The sequence below is a fragment of the Lactuca saligna genome, chromosome 4, assembly GCF_052625555.1.
Source record: "Lactuca saligna cultivar CGN05327 chromosome 4, ASM5262555v1, whole genome shotgun sequence".
NCBI classification, from domain to species: domain Eukaryota; kingdom Viridiplantae; phylum Streptophyta; class Magnoliopsida; order Asterales; family Asteraceae; genus Lactuca; species Lactuca saligna.
In genome coordinates, this window is record NC_136420.1 from 323,277,498 (window position 1) to 323,294,726 (window position 17,229).

The window sequence follows — 17,229 nt, forward strand, 5'->3', positions numbered from 1 at the left end:
GAGAACTATAGCTCCCTTGCCAGTTTTGGTTCTTGGAGGTAGGGAACTTTTTGCGAGCAAACTTCTTGGGATTAGAGACCATTAATGCATATTCTTCATTTGTCAGATCACATTCAGAAAGATCCAACTCTTCTTCTTCTTCAGCTATGCTCTTACCCTTTGAGAGAAGGGCCAAAGATCCCATACTAGAAACCACATTCGTCTCCTTAGTCACAACACTTTCGTGTGATTTGAGTATTCCCACAAGCTTCACCAACGAATAGGTCTTGAATTGTTCATGAGCTTTCGCAGTCGAAACCACCACCATCCATTCAGGTCTCATGCCATTCATAAAAGTAACTTTCTGCTCTATAACCTCTCTCTCAATTCCATGTTTGATCATTTTACTAAGAAGATGATTGAAACGAACAAACGCCTGAACAATTTTTTCTTCTGTCTTTTGCTTAAAGTTACCGAACTCAGAGAGAAAAAGAGTTTGTATTGAATGCTCTAGATCCCCATCTGTAGAATAGAGCTCCTTAATCCTATCCCATATTTTTTTTGCTGTTGTGCATGAGCTAACGAGGCGAAAGGTATCAGATTGCAAACAAAATCTGATCATCCACATAGCTTTGAGGTTGCACATTAGTTTTTCCTTCTCATCTTAAGGAACTTTCTCCATGTCAATCATAAGCTAATTGTATTCCTTTTGCGTCTTGATGGTTCTATTCGTTCCAAAGTGAACAAATGGACCTAAGGTAATCGCCTCCTAGATAAGATAACCATTTTCCTCTAAACCAACAATATAGTCCTCAAAGTGATGCATCCAGACTTTATAATCATGGGTGTATAAAATCAAGATTCTTGTTGTAGATCCGATACTGTTGGATATGTTGATAGGATTCGAATGAGAGTCGTCATGAGACATGATGATTTTGTTTGATAACCTGTCATGAATCAGACTAGTAAACTGAGTTAGGGTAAGATCGTGATTTAAGAGCAGCGTCAATAGAAAGATGACGGCTCTAACAAATACGATGATAGCGGAAACCCTAAAACCTTCTTCAACAGAAGAGATGCATATGGATTACACAGTCTCCCGCTCTGATACTAATTGGCGAGTTGAAAACTCTTTTAAGATCGAATTGATTCTTAACAAGTAAAACGAAATGTAAGAAATAGTAAAAACACACAATGAATCAAATAGGTGCTGAATGATTAAAACAAAAACACCTCAGAAGAGCTCGATGAAGAACTTCTACTATCGAGGTGTGCTAGGGTTACAATACGATCAAAAAGATAATTATCAAGCGTATTAAGAGTCTGAATAACGATGCATGCATGCATCTTATATACTAAACCCTAATTACAAAAACACGGTTGGACAGGCCCAAACCATAACATTAACGGACCTAGCAAACGAGCCCAATGACACAACTCCCACACTCAACACTTTTGGCTGAAACTTGAGTAGTTATACTTGGAGTTTTGGATACTTGAGGACTCACAAATTACCTTTTAATGCTTTGAATTGTAATGTCTCATATTCTAGAACCCAGATTAGAAGACCATTGAACCCTTAAAGATTTGATGCTCACTTCTACATTTATCATGCTTGAGGTCTTGTTTACAAATATGCTTATTTTTGGAAAGTGAAGTCGGGCCATCCATTCTAAGCTTTGAGGGGGGATAATGTTAGGATGCAAATCTCTCTATTGGATGGTGTCTTACGCTTACCCTTTGTGATATGGGGTTTTGGGTAGCTTCTATATTTTTATACTTTCTCCAATATCTATACAAATTTGTGCTTATACTTTAAATTGGGTCTTATCGATTATTCATTGATTCTTTAATTCTGCATTTGTCATCTTCGTTGGGATCCTACAGTTTTCTTTTTCTTCTTACACTTCCAACCTGTTCCTTTAGAAGTTAAATTGACCTTCCCCCATTTATACTATATAGATTTCACTTTGTTGTATATTTGTTCCCCACTCATAGGCTATGGGGCGTATTCCAACTCTCTCTTTCTGTTGAAACCAATCTTTTGACGTCTGAATAGATGTTCATATGGAAGATAGAACCTATGACCGACATAACTTTGTCTCTATGATGTAGGAATTCTAATAGAATTAGTAATTCTGACACACTATGCAACCTTTGTATCCATTGTGGGGGTATCCACATAGTACACCAGAGCGTAGTAATTGTTTATGGTCCTTAAATCATTTGCGCATAGAGTAAACTTCTCTTCTGTGTATGCTGACTTTCAACTCCCTTTTCAAATAATACTTAAAGATCATCAATCAAAGGTTCTAAATATATATCAATATCATTACATGGACAACTGGATACTAATAATGACAACATCATGAACTTCCTTTTCATACACAACCACAGTGGAATGTTATAAATGACCATTAAAATGGGCCAAACATTGTGATGTTTATTTTGTCTATTTACGACAACCCATTAGCTGAAATGCCAAGTCATAGATTTCTTGCATCATTATGAATTTTGGGAAACCTATCATCTATGTTATGCCATGTTGATGTATCCGCCGGGTGACGTAGTACACCGTCATCTTTCCTACCACAACCAAGCTTATGCCATATTAGATCCTTTGCAATGCTCTTTAGTTTAAAGAGTTGTTGAAAGCATGGAATGATGGGGAAGTACCATAATACTTTAGCTGGTATATTAGAGTACTCTTTTCTTGAGTGCTTATCCATCTTCCATCTTGATTCCCCACGAATGGGACATTTATTCAAATCCTAATAGTTATTTGTGTATAAAATGCACTCGTTGGTACAAGTATGTATCTTTTTATATCCTAAAAAATTCATTTTACACAATTGATAAAGTCTCTAACATTCACCATTTCATTATTATCATCATTTTTTGGTCTCAATAAGCATATTCTTTTTTTCAATATTCAGTTCAAATTTCTATACTAATGGATGTCGTCGATAAAGATATGCAATTCGATTATCATGGAAACGAAGATGATATTTTTAGAGATAATTACCCAGAACCAAGCAAAGATGCTTCATTGTCCGATGCTAAAAGTACTAATGAAATTATTTTTGAGAATGATGACGATTGGTAAATATATATATATATATATATATATATATATATATATATATATATATATATATATATATATATATATATATATATATATAGTTCTTCACGTTTTCTAATCTAGTATGTATTACTTACATGCATTGTATTATTGGTTTAAGAAAATGCAGCAAGAAGGGTTAGAAGAGGGAAAACCATATTACCAAAACTTCGTAACAACTTGGATAGATCTAAAGGGAAAAAAATTTAAAATGGTTCATTTTGTTGAAATGGGTAATATTTATGGTGAGAATGCACACCTGTTTTCAAGATTTTTGGGTAAGCTTGTTCGGAGATATGTGGGACTGAAGTACACATCATGGTATCGATAAATGTGTAAGGAAAAAAGTTATATCTATCCCATCTTGTTACACTTCGACGATCTTTCAAAAATCCGTTATTGATCATTTGGTAAAGCTATACTTGGGTACACCAAAGAAGCTAAAAGTAATATCACCTCAGTTTTGTGCGTCTAACACACAAAGTGATTAGGAGGCATTCGTTAAAAGTGTACAATTAGAAGAATCCAAGGTTATAAATTTAATTGGTCCAAATGTTAGATAAACACCTTCATTATATTTTTTTTTAAACTAATTTAGAAATCATTTAATATCCTTTTATTTGTTAACTATGTGTTGAAGGCCAAGTCTGATATTGAAAAATCATTTCAACAAAGTCGTATTACCCACATAACATTGGATATGAGGGGTACGCTAAATTAAAAGAAAAATTAGTAAGTCCGTTGATCGATATTTTAATTGTTGAGCGTGTATTTATTAACTTCTTGTTTAGTTAATATGGTATATATACTTGAAAATCGTTTAATTTATGGTTCATTGGCGAATCATTATTTCAATAGGTGAAAGATAAAGTAATTGGTGTTGATGAAGTTCCCCCCTGTGGTCTTCAATGTGGAGGAAAGGATGGGAAATTAAAGAGGGAAAATATGATCGAGAAGAAATGAAGTTTGTTGCAGAAGAGTTGGTATATAGTGTCAAACTAGTAGCTTCTTTCTGATTTTTGTGTTTGTTAATTCAAATTGATAAAGAACACAACTAATACTATATTTATTTGATATAATTTTTTTTCCAGATCAGTCATGCAACTGCAATTAAAGAAGGAAAAACAATTCTTGAACCAGCCACTAATGCCCTCTTATTGGTCTTGGCAAGGAACATGGTGGATTTATAAGAAGGTTGGCACGGGAGCCGCTCCAACCAGATATTAGCTTACACCTCGAGCCAGATCCTCATCAAAAGAAATAATTGCTTTCCTTCAACAAAACATAAACGTGCCAAAAACAACAAATCAACATATGAGGTGGCAAGTTGATTATTTGTTGAGTTTGGCTCTTCTTGTGATCAATCATGTGGATTCTCCGATAACTACTACTCTAACTCCAAAAGAGTCTCCTACAGAAAAAGTAAGCAATTAAGTGAGTATTTAATGTTAGTTTTTTCGAAAAGGATTGATAATTAATGCTTTCGTCGCGTATTATCATCCTAGAAAGGGAAAAAAAATCTGTGGGTAAATAAACATCGCAAGCACCTCCACAGAGCTCCAAAATAATGTAAGTTAACATATAATAATAAGTTTTGTACACTGTATTTTCCAATATTTTCAACTGGTTTTCATAGACTGAACATGCGACATTATTTTCAGGAAAGCTTGAATCATGTTGAAGAAAATGTTGCATCTATGTGTGATGAGGCATATAAAAATATGATAGCAGAGCCTCAACCTAACACACTCCTACAATTGACCAAAGTAATATATTCAACATGTTTACGTAGATATACATGTGTTAGTTGAACTTTATAGTTTTAAATATACTAATATATGCATCTATATATTTATAGAAAATAAAATGTTCACTGTTAGTGTGTAAATTTAGTAACGTCGTTGTGAAAGGTTATGTCAACTATTCTACTGATGAAAACCAAACATTACATGAAAAGCCATTGACGACTGATTACTATAGAGTTTTTGTGGATGAAACAATTAAGCCGGCCGCCTGCATACCAAATGGAGACAAAGTCTCGTTAACACTAAATAATGGGCTACATTCTTTTGTGGCTTGGGAAAAAGATCTTGTAACTCTTGATCCTACAGTATTTTTGTTGTATAAATCATTAATATTCATATTCATTAATTAAACCTTATATTTTTTTAAATGATTCTATTAATTAATAAAATATGTTGTGCATGTTTAACATCTATAGTATAGTTTTGTTGTTGTTACAAGATCAAAATGAACATATACTTGAAAAAAAATAATAAAGTGCAAAATCCCAAGGAAAATCAACCCAAGGGAAAACAAATCAAATTATATTTTACAATAAAAGAACTAGAAAGTGTAGAATTTAGTTTATTCAATTTGTAAAAATATTGTATGTATAAATATTTATATCCATTTTTTTTTGAAATAATAACTTTAAAATTATTCTTGGTGCAAAATACATTACTATAAGTATTTTATGGTCACAGTTTAATTATGTGTGAGTGAGTAAATGTACAAAATACTCACGATATAATATTAAAAATGTCACAAAAAGTTATCAATAATCATAATAAGAGAAATAGCATGTTAGTGTAGATCATTTTTGGTGATGTCTTAAACTTTTGGGTAAATTACACGAATCGTCCCTCGTGCATGTGCCAAAGTGCACATTCAATCCCTATTTTTAAAAATTAACTCGGACCGTCCCTTGGATGTTTTAAACTTGCACGCTTGATCCCTCGTTGGATTAAATTTACACACTTCATCCCTTACCATATTTAAAATGACTATACTACCCTTACTATTCTATTTTAATTTATTTATAATTCATTTTATATATAGAAAATAGAAATTACAGCTCCTATATCTATCACCCCTTTCCTCTTCCTCTCATCATGAAACATCCTCACCGCCACCTACCGAACCACCACCACCGACGACTACCTCCGACACCATATCACCGCTTACCGCCATCAATGGACCACAACCCCTTCTTTCTCCCTATCTCTCCTTTCTTTTCTCTGATGTGAGTGCTAACTCTTCAAGCCTTCACCTTCATGAAACCCAGCACCGTCACCACCACCTCCTTCACCGGTCGTCGGTAACCTCTAGGCCGTCATCGCTACCATTCTTCTCCGGTCCAGATCTCCTTAAAGAACCACCGTTTACCTCCAGCAAGAACTTTTTGTTTTCACTTTCAAAAATGAACCCTATAACTTAAGCTTCAAAAAGATGAGATTGGAAATGAAAATCGGCACCAGAGCTTTAGATTCAAAGTATCAAAGAAGAAGACGGGGAGAGGTATTGTTCAGCGGAGGTGAATGTGTTGAAATCGAACCATCATAACACTGATGTTGTCCCCAACGTGCTTCAAGAAAACCCTCACTCAGGTACTACACCTTGTCGCCTTCTACACCTTGTCACCTTCTGGATCTGCAACACCCCCAATTGGAATTCTGAAGAAATCAGCTATGTCGATTGGTAGTTGCTGCTAGGTTTATCGAACGAAAAAATATAGGGTTTTTTGGGAGGCGATTAGTGGTGGTTTTGATTTGGTTGGTTCACGATCGGAATAATGGAGTCGGTCGGAGATGTTGCAAAAGTCGCCGGCGGGGTGTTAACTGTAGATAGGAGATGCACTGAAGAAGAAAAGGGGCGAGGGGGCAACCAGACGAGTTATCAACGTATTTAGTGGCTATTTCTTTTTTTAAAAGGAAATAATAATTATTTTATAATAAATAAATCAACATATAATTAATAAATAACAAATAATTAAAAAAAATAAATCAAAAAGGAAATAAATAAGGGCAAAATGGTCTTTTTATATCCGGAGGGATGAAGCGTGTAAGTTTAAAACTAACGAGGGACGATCCGAGTTAATTTTTTAAAATAGGGACTGAACATGCCTTTTGGCACCTGGACGAGGGACGATTCGTGTAATTTACCCTAAACTTTTATTTGTTGGTGTATGTAAATAATAGTAATAATAAACGATTAAATATGTTAGGAAAAATAATTTATCCTTACAACTTAATTACATTTGTGTCTCCAAAAGTCAATAATGGTCGCGATAATATTTATAAATGGTCATCGTAAGTAAACATTAATCACTCTGTATGAAAAAACACATCACCATAAGTACTTTATATCAAAGGGCTTCTAACCCAATGGTATCAGGTCTTGCACTCCGTCCTTGAGGTAGAGGGTTCAAATCCCACTATGGACATAAGTGGAATAATTTAAGTGTAGTTTACTATATATTTTGTATTTGTTGTTAAAAAAACCTATAAGTATTTTATGTTCACCGTTAATTGTTTGTAACTGAGTAAACATTCACAATAGTCACGATAAAATTTTAAACATCCCAATAAAAATTATTAATAATCATAATAAGAAAAATAACATGTTAGTATAGTTCATTTTTGATGACTTCATAACCTTTTCTTTGTCGGTGTATATAAACAATAGCAATCATAAACGATTAAACATGTTAGGAAAGATAACTAATTTTTTACAGCTTAATTACGTTTTTTTTTGGAAAGGGATCTTCCCTAACGAGGGTTTTCGGGCCAGCTTTCGCGCACCAACTAATCCCCCGCTGCAAACATAAAGCTTTGCTTCATGCCCTAGAGTCACTGCAGGCGAACCTCCATGGCCACAAGGGCTGAGTGGTGCCAGGATTTGAACATGGGTCAATAGGTTATCCACCATATCTTCCACATGTCTTACCAAGTCACCACAACCCAAGTGGTTAGCTTAATTACATTTGCGTCCTCAAAAGTCTACAATTTCCGCTATAATATTTGTAAACGGTCATCGTAAGTAAACATTTATCACTCTAAATGAAAAACGCATCACTATAATTATTTTATGCTCACCGTTTAATTGTGTGTAAGTGAGTAAATGTTCACAATAGTCATGATATAATATTAAACATGTCACTAAAAGTGATCAATAATCATAATAAGAGAAATTACATGTTAGTATAGATCAGTTCTTGTGACGTCTTGAACTTTTATTTGTCGGTGTATGTAAACAATATAAATGATAAACGGTTGAACATGTTAGAAAAGATAATTTATCCTTGAAGCTTATTTACATTTTGTCTCTAAAAGTCAATAATTGCAGCGATAATATTTATAAACAGTCACCGTACGTAAACATTTATTACTCTATATGAAAAAACACATCACTCTAAGTATTTTATGTTTACCGTTTAATTTCTTTTGAGTGAGTAAACATTCCAGTATTCATGATATAGTATTAACATTTCACGAAAAGTGATCAATAATCATAATAAAAGAAATAACATATTTTTATAGATCATTTTTGGTGACGTCTTAAACTTTTATTTGTCGGTGTATGTAAACAATAGTAATGATAAACGATTAAACATGTTAGGAAAGATAACTTATCCTTACAAATTAATTATGTTTGCGTCTCCAAAAGTTAACAATTACCACGATAATATTTATAAACGATCACCGTAAGCAAACATTTATCACTCTATATGAAAAACACACCACTATACATATTTTATGCTCATCGTTTAATTGTGTGTAAGTGAGTAAACGTTCACAATAGTCATGATATAATATTAAACATGTTACTAAAAATGATCAATAATGATAATAAGAGAAATGACATGTTAGTATAGATCATTTTTTTGACGTCTTGAACTTTTATTTGTCGGTGTATGTAAACAATAGAAATGATAAACGGTTAAACATGTTAGAAAAGATAATTTATCCTTGTATCTTAATTACATTTGTGTCTCTAAAATTCAATAATTGCAGCGATAATATTTATAAGCATTCACTGTACATAAACATTTATCACTCGATATGAAAAAACACATCACTATAAGTATTTTTTGATCGCCGTTTAATTGTTTATGAATAAGTAAATGTTCACAATATTCACGATATAATATTAAACATGTCATTAAAAGTGATCAATAATCATAATAGAAGAAATAACATGTTAGTATAGATCATTTATGGTGACATCTTAAACTTTTATTTGTCAGTCTATGTAAAAAATAACAATGATAAACGATTAAACATTTTAGGAAATATAACTTATCCTTATAGCTTAATTACGTTTGTGTCTCCAAAAGTCTATAGTTGCCACTATAATATTTATAAACGGTCACTTTAAGTAAATATCACTATAAGAAAAAACCCAACACTATAAGTATTTTGTGCTCACCGCTAAATTGCTTGTAAGTGAGTAAATGTTCACAATATTCACGATATAATATTAAACATGTCACTAAAAGTGATAAATAATAATAATAAAAGAAATAACATGTTAGTATAGATCATTTTTGGTGACGTATTAAACTTTTATTTGTCACTATATGTAAACAATAGTGATGGTAACGATTAAACATGTTAGGAAAGATAAGTTATCATTGCATCTTAATTACATTTGTGTCTCTAAAAGTCTACAATGGCGGCGATAATATTTATTAACGGTTACCGTAAGTAAATATTTACCATTCAATATGAAAAAAACACATCATTATATGTGTATTACTAATGACTATTCAAAAATAAGATAATTATATCTCCAAAAACACCCTACAATATAATGACGGGTTTGACCTATAATAACGAGTTTTCATAGGTTATACTCATCACAATTAAATGACATCATAACTTATCTTCAATGACGCGACCTTTCCTCTCATGTTCTTCAAAAAAAATCCACCATGAAATGTCTATAATTACGTGTTTTTTTACATGGATATAACCTGATTTTGTACTAGTGAACTAATTTAGATGAAGCGTGTTGACTAGTAGGAAAAGATTATATGGTTTATTTTCCTTTGTGACAAACATCACAAGGAGGTAGAGGTTCTGTAACGAATTTATGTTTAATTTTTAGATTATTTAAGGCTTGATTACATGGATAACCAAGTCTAATATGTCAAGTAAGCTTAGATACAAAATATTTAGCCAAATTTGCATGACCTAAAGTATTATCTGAATGAACTCTATCAAGATAATATAGACCTCCTGACTCTCTACTATTCTCCACCATCTCCTTAGACTATAAATCGTGAATTTTACAACTGTTTTCATAAAAAAATGACCTTACATTTCCTATGTTTTCACAACTTATGAATAGAAAGTAGATTTATATTAAATCCAGGGGCGACGAACACCAAATAGAGTTAAGAAATTTGATAATTCTAAATTTTCAATAGTTTTTATCTTAACTGAAATCCAATTTGGATTTTTAACAAGAAGATTAAGTGTTTACAAATGAATAGTGTCATGAAGACGAGAGTTAGAAGTTTTCATACTTTGATTAGCCCTAGAGTCTATGACTCATTTATTATAGTTATTTGTAGAGTTATAAGTTGTGAAGAGTGTAGTACCTGCCATATTGGCGCTAACATGTGCTTTATTAGTCACATGATTCTCACTAATTATGTGCTTCATTAGTCACATGATTCTCACTAATGTGATGCGGAAATTTGTTGTATTGTTTAACAGTCAAGTGTCTTACTTTAGACCCACTACAATTCTCAAAGGATTGAGAGCACTCAGGCGAAGTAAGACACGAGGAGTTAGCATGATAGTTTCGACTTTGATTATTTTGAATGTTGGAGTTAAAATCCCTTCTTGGTTTGAAATATTTAGTATAACCTACACGTTTACTTTATCAATAGAATGACCTTTAATACTAGAATGTTTACATTAAACATTATGATTTCTTCCTTTATTATTATCTCCCTTATTATTACAACGAGAATTGAAAGCGGAAACATTAATTTTATTAACAAAAGAAGAATTAGACTGATAACCACCCTCTTGATGTGATTCTTCACGAGAAAGACGAGAAAAGGTTGTTTTAATTTGAACAAGAAGTTCCATTAATAGTGTATAACTTTTAACTAGATTAAAGGAGTCATCCAAACTAATTAAAAATTACATTAACTTCATTAGTTTAGCATGATCATTAATACTAACAGTTGGCTGGCTCACAGGTGCAATTAGTAAGATTGGTAAGACCATTGAATTCTTTCCAAAGGTAGTCTTGTTGAAGTAATTAGAGAAGGAGAACCCCTTTGTGTAAGAGAGATAATTTTTGATGGACATTAAACACCACAGACCCATCAGACTTACTATAGGTTTCAATAATTCTTTCCAAATTTCTTCAGCGATTTAAGAATAAGCATGACCCTTATATATAAAGTCATAAATAAATCCCAAAATCCAAGAACAAACGACTGCATTAGCACGTTCCTATTTTAACAATTTAATAGGATTATTGGTTTGTTTCACAACAATACCATCTATAAATCCTACTTTATTACGAGCTTTTAGACATCTAAGCATAAAATTTTTCCACATATAATAATTTTCTATACCAATGAGTCTAACTATAACCAAAGTAGTAACAACATTATCAGATGGATGTATATAAAGTGGATCATCAAAATTAATTACTTCATTCTGTTGGGTTTTGGTCATAAGACATCCTATATGCTCATACAAACCCTAATGCTTGGATCTAGGTTTCTCTATTGTACATGCTTTGAATCCAAGACTATAAACCCTAATTCTAGCATATGGAAATCGATATTAACATATAATTAGGTTTAAGATGTTACCTTGATTGTTATGTAGCAATAACAATCCTAATTCCTCCTTGAATTGACTTTGGAATGCTTAGAGTCACAAGTGTCACTCCTCTAATGGCTTACAAACACCAAGAGCAAATGGAGAAGGTATAAAGAGAGAAGAGAGAGGTAGGAATTCATCCTTAGGACTTCTTGGGAAGGCTTACATGAATTCATGAGCCTTAGGGGGTTTATATAGGTGTAAAGATTAGGGTTTTAGTCCTTATCCTTATCTAGTTGCTTGCCCACCAAGTAACCATAAGATAAGTCTTAGAAAACCCTTATCCTAGTCGAATTCTAAGGCCTTATCACCTTAGAATCGTCCAACCCATTTATAAGATAATCCTTACCTTATTTTATAACTATCACATAATTACAAATCAGCCCCTCTAGTTTAATTAATTACACTTGATCACAAAATTAATTCTTAATTAATTATTGACCAATATTAATTAAACAAATATGATTTCTCCTTTAATATATTATTCTTATAACATATTAATAAATCACAATAACCTCTCTCTCTTTATTTATTTCTCCAATCAAGTTGCTTTGTTGAAGGCAACCCAAAAGGACCATGCATCATCGGGTCAAGTACATACCAAAATAGTTATGGACTTAGACAAGTGAGCGTGAATGCTCAAATTCATATTCATAAGCACTCATGAACGTTGCAACAAACATTTGCTTATGTCTAATACTCTTTTAGACAATCCACACACCAATTCACAACAATCTTCATTCATACCTACTTCCAACATATGAACGACTGTGACCCGTTCGAATAATTCGATTATTCTTAATAAACTCAATTATTCTGGAAGTCAAAACATGCAAAGTGAAACCCAAGAATAATACTAATCCCATATGGCCTTAACCCTTTGAGTATAAATAAAACACCTTTTATTTATCACCATATCGATTACTCATTATTTTTCGTTTCGGGTAATCAACTTCTTACTTGAATTATTACACTTGTCCCATGCTCCCAGCATGCACACAATGTTTACCTATGGTTCTTACTTTGTGAAATAGATCACATTGGACACATTTCCAATCATTCTCATTTCACAACTCCAAATCCATTTTTCATAAGTTTCAGAATATCAAATTCTTGCCACTTATAGAATATGCTAGATTCTAACATTTTATGCAATGATTCTTTCGTAATGTCACTGCACCAAAGTCACAAAGACTATTGCCAATGATATTACAAAGTCCTCTATCGGAGATTGTTACAAGACAATTCCTTAGATACGATGTCTCTCACTCAAAGTACATTCCTTTGAACATCCTTTTGCATAAAGGTTTCTAATCTAGTCACATATTTTTTTTTCAAAAATTCAATTCCTAATATGGACATGCTTCCATATTTTCCATATGACAACTCATTCTTAATAGAATCTTTTCTATTCATAATAATGTCGATATGGTCCATTCAATACCATGCTTCCAACTACTCACAAGCAACCAATCCTCGTCGAACTTTGGATTGTCCTTTGATAGTTGTTTAATTATTTTATTCAAAACCAATTCTAGTCCCTTTTTCCTCTAAATGCGCTAGACATTTGGCAAATTTTAGAATGGTCAAATATTAAAGCATTTGCAATCGATCCTATACCCGAAGCGTATGGGTCACGACGTATAATGTTTTATTTGCTATGTTCTCAAAATTTGAATTGTGAAGAGGAATGTCATAATCATAATCGAAATTTTAAGAACACACTATGTACCTTTGACTAAATTTATTAACATTTCTCAACCTAAGCCTTTAGATTTGAAATGAAGCATAATATTCTCTCCCTTAATTATAGCAAAACAACTATTCCATCCTTACAACTTTGCAAAGAATGACTCTTGTTTTCTATAATTAATATTGCCAACTTGCAATACTTGCCTTAATAATCATACAATCATAACATAACACTTATGCTCCCACTAGCTTTGACATGTATTCATAAACATCTTAACTTTCAGAAAAGCAATACCTATTGAATTTTTTAAGTCCATGTTTCTAATACTTAATGCTTTGACAATCTTTTATCAAGGCTTCTTGAACTTATACACCTTTGCCTTAGATAGTTCATATGTGTGTCTTAAACAATTAAGACTAATTGCCAAACCTCACAATTCAAATCAAGGAAAGGGATACCGTGACCATAATCGAATTCGAGAATGCAATTTTACAATCACTATCTTATTAAAACCTTTCTTAGTGAAAGCATTTTCTCACAATCATTTTCATGAAGGAGGAAATCTTATGACACTTAGATTTTAAACGGTGTATGTGTTTCTATCCATGTGAATTTGTTAAAACCAAAGTTTATGACAAATTCAAATTCGTATGGACCGAACACAAATTCAAATTCGTATGGCCCGAACTTTCTTAATCTTGATTTCTTGCCTTATGGTAGCACAGTTGCCCACCACGTCTTCCAAGTAGTTAAGCAGCTTACCTTTTCCTATCAATGTACCTTTCATTGATCAAGGTGCCTTGACTTTTATGCATTCAAAATGAGAACTCATAGGACTCACATGCATAATTAACTCAATTGGAACAACACAGAATCAAAATATTGTCAACACGATAGGTTGTAAACCTCAACTTGTGTGCTAGTGATGATCGATAAGGTTTATTTGATTTATTCTTGAAACCATTCAAGACCATTAAGACTCCCACTGACACCTTGACATATAAGATTCTCTTGTCAATAACCATTTGTTGACAAACAATTATTCAAGAGTTAGTGTAGATTTTATCAAAACACTTCATAAATTGGTCCTAGTCGGTCTTTGTCTTATTCAAGACATCACAACTTTCCACATTTGCTGAATGTTATAAACCTTTAATACTTTTCACTCATTGTCACAATCTTAACTTTAAGACTTGTTATTGGAACGAATTATGATTGACTTTTGATTTAACCATTTCTTCAATTCTTGATTCCTCTTCTTAAACATACAATTGTACTAAGACTTACTTAGAGGATCAATTGAGATATGGTTCGTAATCATAAAGACCTATCATAAAGCATAAAAGGTACTCTCCCTTCTTCTTAGAATGGAGAAACTTTTATCTTTCTACCTACTTGATTCTTATTCATTTTGCTATTGATTTAAACCCTTTTAATCAATTCTGAATTATACTTAATCTTGTAAGTGTAATCATATTTAGTAAGCCTTTAGTAAATCATGACGAATATCTTTGTTACTCTTATGGTGAACTTGATCAACAAACAACTTTGTGTACTCGATCTCCTAGTCCTTCACTTGATACTTTGTCAACGAATTTGTCTTATTTCCAAATATGAAATTTCTCATTCATCATGCAACCAAGTTGCGTGATTCCAAATTTCAGTCCAATTGAAACTTTGGGCGATGAGAAACTCTCCCTATTTGGTAAATTCTCGACATTTCCATAAATAACATAACTAAGAATCATATCCATTCATTGTAGAAATATGCAAACATCAATTTTCATAATGATTTCATTGCAAAGAAGTAAAGAAATAAATAAGTCAAAATTTATTTTATTTATAAAAGCAGCAGAAAAACATTTGTCCTTACAATGCAAAATCTATTGAAAACTATGTAAAAGGAAAATTTCTATCATAACTATCTAAGCTCAAAATCCAATCTTCAAGTCCATGCGATCGAGATCCATCTCTTGTGATTAGATTCATCTTGCTCTCTTATCAAGCTTCCTTTCTTTTCACCGATGCTGCAAAACATTCAAATGCAATCTTATCACATCATGTATTAAGAATCAATGAATAGGAACTTAACGGAGTTAGATAGTGGATTTTACCTGAAGCGTAGTCATACTTTTGACTCTCCCATCTCTTAGATCTATTAGGTAAATAGGGCAACTTCGTCTCCAATGCCCCTTCTCTTGGTAATAATAGCAAATTGACTCTTTAGGAACAACACATGGAACTACTTCAAGCATCGCCTTTCTCTTATGATCAAACTTTTCGATCATTGCATGTCTTTCATTGCCATTGTCTATATCCATAGAGGTCTTGAAGGCAGATTCACCAATCAACTTTGCTTTTCTATTGCGCCAAACCATTGCTGATTCAGCAGCAATAAGCATATAGGTGAGATCAATAAGGGTCACGTAATGGTTCATCATATAGTACTCTCTTACGAACTCACTATACGAGTTAGGAAGTGAATGAAGAACCCAATCATCAGCCATCTCTTCACCAACAATGGATCCCATCATTCTTAACTTATCAATGAGTGACTTCATCCCTAAGACGTGTGCACACACCGACTTTCCTTCTTTATGTTTACTTGCCAAAAGGGCTTGAGTGATATTGAACCTTTCAATTTGACAATCTTGTGGGTTAGGGAGAATAATTGGAGGAGGAGGAGGAAGTGAAACATGATTTCTTGTTCCTCAATCGAATCGTGGAATATCATCTTCATGTGGAATGCTTGTTCCACGGGATTCGGGAAGACCATAGTTGTCGAACTTTGACATTTACAAAACGGGAGAAAACAATTCAAGTTAGTTGATTGATTGATTGAGTCCTTAGTAAATCACCCAAATGAGATACTAAACACAATACGCTACAACCTAGAAAAGGGATGTCGTAATCTAGTTGCAGAATATTTGAAGGTAAGTGAATGACGATTCACTAATTTCCACCATGAAAAACGGTAAAATAAATTTAAGTTTTAAATCTATGAAAATTCCTAGATCCTATGAGATTCATTGAACATTTCAATGGCATGTTTAAATCTCGATATGCCCCTCTTGTTTGTGATTGGGATGCCGAGGATCACAAAGCGGGTATGAATAACCATGCAAAGTTACATGGTGCCCTCACATGTTACAGTCACCTATTCGATGTGCCGGTAAACCACACACGCTCCACCAAACTATGACAAACATTGAGTCACCCTTTGCTACCTTTGCTTAGAACCATTTAGTGTGCCGGTAAACCACGCACGCTCCACTAACGTCTTCGCAAGGGCGTAAAGTGTAATTTCATGGAATTGCATCAATTCACATTGCCTAAGTAACTAATATTGGGAATTTGTAAAAACATTTAGTTACTTTTGTATTTCATTATACTTATAATGGAAGGTTTTGTTCTATCCTACCTGTTCGACTAACGACCCTCCACTAGTCAAAAGTGCGGTGGGTAAGAGTGGATACCCATTCAATCGCCATTTTATAGGCAATTTCCTTAAACACCCCTTATAGACCAGCTTCGTGAATGAGGCCTACTAACGGTAAGACTGACTTTTACTCATACATATATAATGTTAGACTTTTAATGTTATATATAGTATAGGGTGCATTTTACACTTTTAAAATATTAGGTGATCAAATTTAACAATTATACTTTTAATTCAATTGAATTGTAAACCTAAACTTTTATGGATTTATTAAATCTCTTTTAATTATACACCTTAATCAATTAATAAAACCATAAGGGAGTGATTTGAACTTTTCAAAACATTACTCGGGTTTTAG